The sequence below is a fragment of the Micropterus salmoides genome, unplaced genomic scaffold, assembly GCF_014851395.1.
Source record: "Micropterus salmoides isolate LMB-PRFRI ecotype aquatic unplaced genomic scaffold, ASM1485139v1 Ms_hic_scaffold_3964, whole genome shotgun sequence".
NCBI classification, from domain to species: Eukaryota; Metazoa; Chordata; class Actinopteri; order Centrarchiformes; family Centrarchidae; genus Micropterus; species Micropterus salmoides.
In genome coordinates, this window is record NW_024043333.1 from 15,124 (window position 1) to 24,222 (window position 9,099).

Sequence of the window (9,099 nt, forward strand, 5' to 3'; positions counted from 1 at the left end):
TTGCGTGTCACTACATTGTGACAAAAAATCTTTCTCTTTTCGAAGATGACAAATTCTACAGTTTTATACTGAATGCCAAACTGCTGACCACACTGCTAATTATTCTGTCTTGCTGTCTTGGCTTCACACCACATAAGATGAAACTCGTAAATGAGACAACATATATGGTGCAAAATCTTTTGTCTTTTTGAACTTTTGTTATGTTCTGTGTATAATTACCATCGTAATCAGTCAATCAGATTAAAAAATGCTGAAAAATAAGAATTTGGAGTCAAACGTTTCAACAAAGTTACACCAACCTAATGTTAGTTGTTCTATAGAACTAACTTTACAATTATATAGACATGAGTGTAATGTTGATCTATAATGCCTCTTGATGTATCTTACAGAGAAAACCTGTCCTGCAGGATGGAAGATGTTCAGTCATAACTGTTATTTCCTCTCTGATAAGTCTGGTTCTTGGGATAAAGGCAGAGAGGACTGTAAAGGCAAAGGAGCAGATCTGTTGGTGATAAACACCCCTGAAGAGCAGGTACTGTGTGTGTGTGTGTGTGTGTGTGTGTGTGTGTGTGTGTGTGTGTTTTGTAACTGTGTTAGTTACCATTACCTTTTCTATGTTTTAGAACAATTATAAAACCATTGTATACTGTGTATGTATTTAATCAATACATATCTGAACATACACAACAATATTTAACGACTAGGTTACAATAACGATTTTACATTTTAAATTATTATTTACTTTTTTCTAGATAAGTTTAGATAAATACTTACAAACTGCATGTATATTGTTTTTAAAACTCAAATATAATGTGGATTTATTTACATTGAACAGAAGTTTGTCTCAGAGTTTTCCAAGAAAACCATTTGGATTGGGTTGAACGACAAAGATCAGGAGGGTGTCTGGAAATGGATAGATGGAACTCCATTTACTCGGAAGTAAGACTTTGCTTTGGTTGAATACAGACATTATACATACATACATACATAGTTGTTTATCAGAATATATACATATAAATATGTGTATGTATATATATATATATATCCCTCTATGGTACGGTGTTGCCTCTGGGCAACATACCCTTTTTGCCCTAGTACACCTCCATCAAACATCCCAAAATATGATGCATTACTTTAAAAGAGTTGCAGGGCCTTAAGGAAACCAATAGCAGTGTTAAAATTTGTCACATGATTCTCTGGCACTCATTAGGAATCCTTTTACTGCTGCTTTTGACACATGGCTCAGCTCCATTTACTCTCTGCACTAAACTGCCCTCAAAGCCATTTTTTGACCCAGAAAAATTATATTCACAATAATAGGTAAGTTAAGTTTCATTGTTAGTTGTTTAATATAATTTATTTGATAATTATATAATGGAAAATAGTTAAAATGCAAATGTTGCCTTGAAGCAACATCATACAATTATGGAATCCTGCCATGCCATTTTTTGGTGTTGTGCATTCGGTTTATGTACTGATCAAAAGCATAACAGTTAACATAATTTTCTCTCATTTTACATTAATTAATTAATTAATTAATTATACATTTGATAATGTTTGTTGTAATAACACTGTAATAAAAAAATTACACTATGTATTACACCGGATATTTTAATCTTACACTTTGTTATCCTGCCTGCAGAGCACATGCTTATATAGGGTTACATTGTTCTTCCATTTAGAGGATGAACACAAAGGTTTTCTATGGTTCATTAAAGACAAGGGCACTTCCAGTTGATGGTAGTGAGGATGAATAAGGATTTAGTAGTGAGGAAAACAGTGAGTTGCTGGAAAGAAAAGTAAGAGTGATTGTGAGGATGAGTCTAAGAAGGCAGATGAGGAAAAGAGTGAAGAAGAGTAGTGAGGAAAAAATTGCAATGACGGGTATGAGTATAAGATAGGGAGGAAACCTATTTACCTAATAGCTTGTTTTCACTTGTTGATAATGTAATGCATTTTGTTGACTTTCTATGTTTTGTCAACTTCCATAAGTATTGAGCCAAAGATGGCTGCAAGGCAACACATACCTGAAATGGCACCAGAAAACTGAAGAGACACATTTAAATCTAACACAAGTGATGAATTGATAGAAGGAAGCTCTGTCTTTGTTATGAGTTGTAGTTTTTTCCCTGTGAGTTTGAGTTTTTGCCATTGTTTCATATGTCTATTTGCCTGTTTCTCTCGTTCCTTGTCCTTAGTAGTTTATGTCTCGTCTTTTATCTTAGCTCTTGGTCCTGTATTTTAGTTCTTTGTCTTTGTTCCCAGTCCTGTGCCTCAGTTATGTTTTAGCATTTACTTCTTGTTCTTCGTCTGCATTATTTTAGTTTAGTCTGCTCTGTATTCTGTGTCTTAGCTCCTCGTTCTGTGTCTCGGTTCATGTCTTATTGTTTTGGGTTCTGTCCTGTGTCCAGTATCAGTTATATAGTCTGTTGTGTTTTGGGGTTCACTCATGTCCGTCTCTGTCTGTCACTCATGTCTGTCTTCTTGATGCCTTAGCTCCCAGTTCAGTGTTTTACTTAGCTTTGTTTGTGTTCCTTGTTGGTGTTAGTTCAGTGGGGATGTGTCTGCTTGTGTCTTGATTCGTTTATATTTATTCCTATACTCTGATTTATTCCCGTTCCTCGTCTGCTGACTCCGCCTCCTCTCTTCCCACGTTTGGGAGTCCGTTTCTCGGCCTTCTCCCGCCTGAGGTATGAGTTTGGGGAGGCTGAGGAGCTAGATGTGCTTAGCATCTTGTAGGATGACTTCCGGGAGCCGGGCAGACGTCATCAGACCGCGCCCAGATATGAGAGGCGGGGAGTAACCTCTATGAGCTTTTCTGCAGCCTGAGCGCCACCCCCGCGTTCTCTCCTGATTTGCACAATGAGTTATGTAAATTATGGAACAGACCAAAAAAAAAAAAAGCTGCTCTGCACGGCTGACTGTGTCCCCTCTGCTGGACTACAGCAGCGTGACAGAAACACGGCTAAAGAGAACGGAACGATGCCTTGGGGGGAGGAAGCGCTCGTGAGCTATCTTTCTCCCACTCTCGCTTCGTTCCTTCAGATGTCGGCACTCCCCACCAAGCTGTGTCAGAAGAAACATCCGCTTTGGTGGGCAAGGCCTACATGGCAGTGGGTCGAGCTGGTGCAAGCCTGCACACCATGGCCATCTTGCAGGCGTACCATGCCGATCTTCTCAAGACTATGACCTAGGGGGAGGTCCCTCTGAGGAGGACCTGACTGAGCTCCGTAGAGCTACAAACTTAAACGGTCTGTGTTACTAAGCTTTGGCTGCTCCATGGCAGCATTGGTGGCTACGGAGCGCCATCTGTGGCTCAACCTCTCGGGCATCCAGGGGAAGGAGAAGGCTTTTCTCCTGGATGTGCCCCTCTCTCCTACTGGCCTGTTTGGTGAGGCGGTGGATGCTGTCATCAGCAGGTTTCAGCACGCTGAAACGCAGGGAGAGGCGTTTGAGCAATATCTCCCCCGCCGGTCTGGATCCAGGACGGCTGAAGAGAGACAAGCTCAGCCCTCGTCTAGCTCCTACCGCCGGAGCCAGAAGCGAAGCGTCGCTTCCCGTAGTCGCCCTCAACAAACCCTGACGCCCCCCGAGAGGCTGACCGAGGTCCCCTCCCTTGTGGCGGCTCAGGCAACAGGCGCTGTTTTCCCGCCGTCTTGGCGCTCGGGATACGCTAACCGCCAGCGAGCTCTCACCAGTCTGCCCGCCTCGAGGGGTTGCAGCTGGAAAACGATCAGGCTCACACACCGTGGGTCGCCGGCGAGTTTTCCCTGGCGGTCTTCCGCTTCAGGGTGCCACTGGGGACCTATGCATAACACCGGCCACCAGCCCCGAGGGGCTACTGGCCTGTTTGGTGAGGCAGTGGATGCTGTCGTCAGCAGGTTTCAGCACGCAGAAACGCAGGGAACAGCCCCCCGGGAGGCTGACCGAGGTCCCCTCCCTCGTGGCGGCTCAGGCAACAGGTGCTGTTTTTCCCGCCGTCTGGGCTCACACACCGTGGGTCGCTGGCGAGTTTTCCCTGGCGGTCCTCCGCTTCAAGGTGCCACCGGGGACCTACGCATAACACCGGCCACCAGCCCCGAGGGGAAGTTCGCTCTCTGCTGGAAAACGGGGCCAGAGAGCTTATTTCCCAGCCAGGGAGTCCGGGTTCTACAGCCGGTACTTCATAGTTCCGAAGAAGGATGGATGGGTTGCGTCCGATTTTGGATCTGCGGTTCCTGAACCAATCTCTGAGGAGATTCAGGTTCAGGATGCTTACCATCCCCGCCATCAGTCACATCCAATTGGTTTGTCATGACAGATCTACGAGAAGCATATTTCCACATCTCCATCCGTCCCTCTCACAGGAAGTTCCTTAGGTTCACCTTCGGGGGCGCGGCGTACCAGTATCGGGTTCTTCCGTTCGGCCTAGCACTCTCTCCTCGCACGTTCACCAAATGCATGGATGCAGCTCTGGCCCCGCTGAGGCTCCGCATATTAAACTACATTGATGACTGGCTCATCTTGGCTCAGTCTCGGCAGTTAGCGGTTCGGCATCGAGATGTCATCCTCGCCCACCTTCAGCGTTTGGGGCTGCGGCTCAATGCGAAGAAGAGCGTGCTGACGCCACCCTGACTAAGGCCCCGGTTTCAGCTGAAGAAACAGCCCCAAAGCATGATGCTGCCACCACCATGCTTCACTGTGAGTATGGTGCTCCTTGGGTGATGTGAAGTGTTGTTTTTGCGCTAAACATACCTTTTGGAATTATAGCCAGAAAGTTCTACCTTGGTTTTATCAGACCATAACACATTTTCCCACATGCTTTTGGAGGACTTAATGTTTGCTTTTGCAAACTTCAGCCGTGCTTGGATGTTTTTCTTTGTAAGAAAAGGCTTCCGTCTTGCCACCCTACCCCATAGCCCATTCATATGAAGAATAAGGGAGATAGTTGTCACATGTACCACACAGCCAGTACTTGCCAGAAATTCCTGCAGTTCCTTTAATGTTGCTGTAGGCCTCTTGGAAGCCTCCTTGAACACTTTTCTTTTCGTCTTTTCATCAATTTTGGAGGGACGTCCAGTTCTTGGTAAAGTCACAGTCACAGTGCCATATTTTCTCCACTTGATGATGACTGTCTTCACTGTGTTCCATGGTATATCTCATGCTTTGGAAATTCTTTTGTACCCGTTTCCCAACTTGTGTCTTTCAACAATGAGGTCACTCTGATGCTTTGAAAGCTCTCTGCGGACCATGGCTTTTGCTCGGAGATGCAACTAAGAAAATATCAGGAAAATCCTACTAGAACAGCTGAACTTTATTTGTGATTAATCAGAGTCACTTCAAATGATGGCATGTGTGTAATGACTTCTAGTTAACCTGAGTTTGAATGTGATTGGTTAATTCTGAACACAGCCACATCCCCAGTTATAAGAGGGTGTGCACACTTATGCAACCAGGTTATTGTAAGGTTTTTATTTTTCATTTTTCCCCCTCGAAGATTTCCCTTTGTTTTTCTTTTGAATTGTTCACATTATCGGTCACATTAAAGGTGGAAAGAGTTCTGACATGATTTATCTTTGTCTCATTATTTTACATCATAAGAACCTGGCATTTTAACAAGGATGTTTAGACTTTTTATATCCACTGTACATATGCACGAGAAGATCAGTAGTAAATAATCCATTCTTTAATTCTAAAAACACACTGCCCCTGTACCTGTCACTGTTTTGTCTGGTTCTGTTTACCTTCTCCTCCTGCTGCTTCTCTTCCCTGTCCTCCTCCTTCTCCTCCTGCCCCTTCTCTCTCTTAATGTCTTCCAATTGTTTTTTGTTGTCTTTTCTGAAATCCCGGTATCTCTCTGAGGATTAGTGTCAGGTTCACTGGGTCTTCATCGCTCTCCATTCTGTCGCTGCCCTGGCCAGCAAGTGTGGAGTTAGCATCCTCTTCTTGCTTCACTTCTTTAGTTTTATCAATATACAGAATCGACTTTTTACTCTTGTTTAGACGTCATTCTCACCCCCTTTCTAAATAAACAAATTGTAGAGAAATATGAAACGTGAGTTATTTCGCCTACAGGGGCATATTCCTTTTACTTTTGTCAAGAGCCCTTTTCCTACGCTGCCATCCTTCAGATGAACTGGAAGTCTATAGCAATTTTCTGATGTAAACTATGGCTAGGGTTTTGATGACAATGATTGAAAATGCACAATGCTGCACGTTGTTAATATGGCATATATTCATTTCATCACTACAATTGATATAAACAGTATACATAGCAAGAGACTTCCCAGGGTTCACATTTACGCGTATACTGTATATGCAATGGTGGATGTGTGACAAATGGGAATTGAACACAGGTCTCCCATACCAAAGACATGTACCTTAAATACTGCACCATTGCCACCCCTCAACATTTGCATTTGTAACTTAACAGTTACAAACAGAAAAACACAGTGGATTACCTGCAAAAGCCTGTAACTAAAAAAAATCCTTAATCTCTCAAAAGTAAATATTTAATTCAGTGAACTTGTCAGTGCCATCAGAATGACAAGTCTTTGTGTCATTGTTTATGAACAAGATAGTCAAAATGTTGAGCCATGTTGACATTACAGTGTAGTGTCTGAAGTATTTTCTGATGTATGCTTTGGCTAAGGTTTCTGTGAAATGTACCAAAGTGACTAAGAAAAACTGTAAGATGATATTAGACACCGTGTTTTTTCTGTGTTCAATAAGTAAAAAAACAGTGTCATGATTTACTTGTTTACTGAACTGCTAGGTACTGGGCGATAAATCAGCCTGATAATGGTGGTGGGAGCCCACGGTGGGGTGAAGAGGACTGTGTACAAATCAATGCTGATGACACTCATTGGAACGACCTGTCATGTCAAACTTCTCTGCAATGGATCTGTGAAAAAATTGCATAACTCTGATGGATAACTTTTTTCAAGATCATATATTTGTAAATGCTTTTATGTAAGTATGTATGTTATGCAAAGCTTTAGTAATAAGTGCTCTTGTATGTTTGTAAAATATGTATGTCGGTGTTTGTGTTTGATTGTGCTGAAGACTAACACCTTCACCAAATTGTAGCTGTAGCTAAAAACCTGCAACCTTGTTTATGCACCTATAAATGCCAAACCTTTCACTTTTCTACAAAAAGGATCACAATTTTCAGATTAATGATACACAGTTATGTTTTTAATAAATAAATAAAATATGTTCTCCCAAGGAAAGAGTGATTCATTTCTCAAAAGTAAATATTCTACAAATACAGTTTCTGTTCTAATGTGGGATCTATTTTTGTTGGGGATAAATAGCCAAAGACATAACAATTAATTGGTGTGAATGGTGGAAGCATCAATTCTTCTTTATTCATACTTTTAGTTTTAAACTACATTCAGACCTTAAAATATTCCACACTGTTCATACAATGTGAGCCCTACTTTTAAACCCCATTAATACTTATGTTACTAAGTGCATTTACTTACAGTATGATATCCCAGCTCTTAAATCGTGTACCTTTAAATCATACAGCATAGGAGAAACACATGAATGTGCCTCGGCAGGCATTTGTGCACATGCACACACACAACAGTTTAATTTCCAATTTTCAAAATGGACTTATCACAACAGGAAAGACAGGATGAGAATGGGTTCTCAAAATAAAATAAAATAATTATTTGTAGAGCACTTTTCAAAAACAGTGCTTCAACAAGTGCAAAGACAACAATTCAATACCCAAAAGACAATACAAGCAAGAAAACATTGAAAAGACCAAACTACACGTTTAAGATAAATATAAAATAAGTAAAATAAAATAAAAGGGATAAAATAAAGTCAAATAAGATCGGGAAAGGCTCTCCTATAAAAGTATGTTTTAAGAAGGGACTTAAGAGTTCACTGACTCAGCTGACCTGATTTCCTCAGGCAGGCTGTTCCAGAGCCTCAGGGCCCTGACAGCAAACGCTCTGTCCCCTTTAGTTTTCAGTCGAGACTCTGGAACAGACAACAGACCTCTGCCCGACGATCTCAAGGTAAGTGCTGGTGCGTATGGGACTAAAAGGTCAGAAATATAACAAGACGAGAGGCCATGAAGAGCTTTAAAAGTGATCAATAGAATTTTAAAGTCAATTCTAAAACATACTGGGAGCCAGTGTAATGAAGCTAAAATAGGAGTAATGTGGTCATATTTCTTTGTTCTGGTTAAAAGCCTGGCAGCTGAGTTCTGGACAGTCTGGAGTTGATCAGTAGATTTTTGGGTTCAACAGGTGAAAAGGCTGTTGCAATAATCCAGGCGTGATGAGATGAAGGCGTGTAAAATGTTCTTGGTGTCCTTAAAAGTTAACATAGATCGAATTTTTGCTATATTTCTAAGTTGATAAAAACATGATTGAACAAGCTTTGCGGTGTGCTGCTCGAAATTTAAATTACTATCCAGACAACAAGGTTCTTTGCCACAGGCTTAATGTGATTTACTAGGGAACCAGCAAATGGCAAAACAAATACTGCCATCTGCTGGACCGGATGACCAGGAGTTCAGCTGGAGGAAATTATTTGACATCCATTTTTTAACTTCACAAAGGCAGTTGTTAAGTGAACTCAGCATTCCAGGGTCTGTGGATCTGACGGGCAAGTATATTTGTGTGTCATCAGCATAAATATGAAAAGAAATGCCATGTTTATGGATAATATGTCCAAGGGGAAGCAGATACAAGGAAAACAAAATGGGTCCTAAGACCGACCCCTTAGGCACACCATATTTAACTGGACAGAACGAAGAGACATAGTTGTTTAGAGACACACAAAACTTCCTATTTGACAGGTAGGATGAAAACCATTTTAGGGCAGTACCAGAGATCCCCACCCAGTGCCTCAGTCTGTCTAACATGATGTTGTGATCAATGGTGTCAAAGGCAGCGCTAAGGTCCAGGAGTACCAGGACTGAGCACATGCCTTCATCTGCAGACATTAAAAGGTCATTGGTGACTTTAAGCAGGGCAGTCTCAGTACTGTGGTACTTCCTGAAACACGATTGAAACTTTTCAAATATTTTGTTATTTTCCAGTACAGTGAGCAGCTGTTTGGACACAATTCTTTCTAGAATCTTTGCAATAAAAGGCA

General features: G+C 41.7%; 1 long non-coding RNA gene across 1 annotated transcript; it reads left to right on the forward strand.

Annotated features, from left to right (window-relative positions):
- The first annotated feature begins 322 nt into the window (after positions 1-322).
- Positions 323-6,948, forward strand: LOC119885225. Its single transcript, XR_005441216.1, has 3 exons — positions 323-532; positions 836-939; positions 6,755-6,948. It is a non-coding gene; the product is annotated as an uncharacterized LOC119885225 (long non-coding RNA).
- Positions 6,949-9,099: the final 2,151 nt, after the last annotated feature.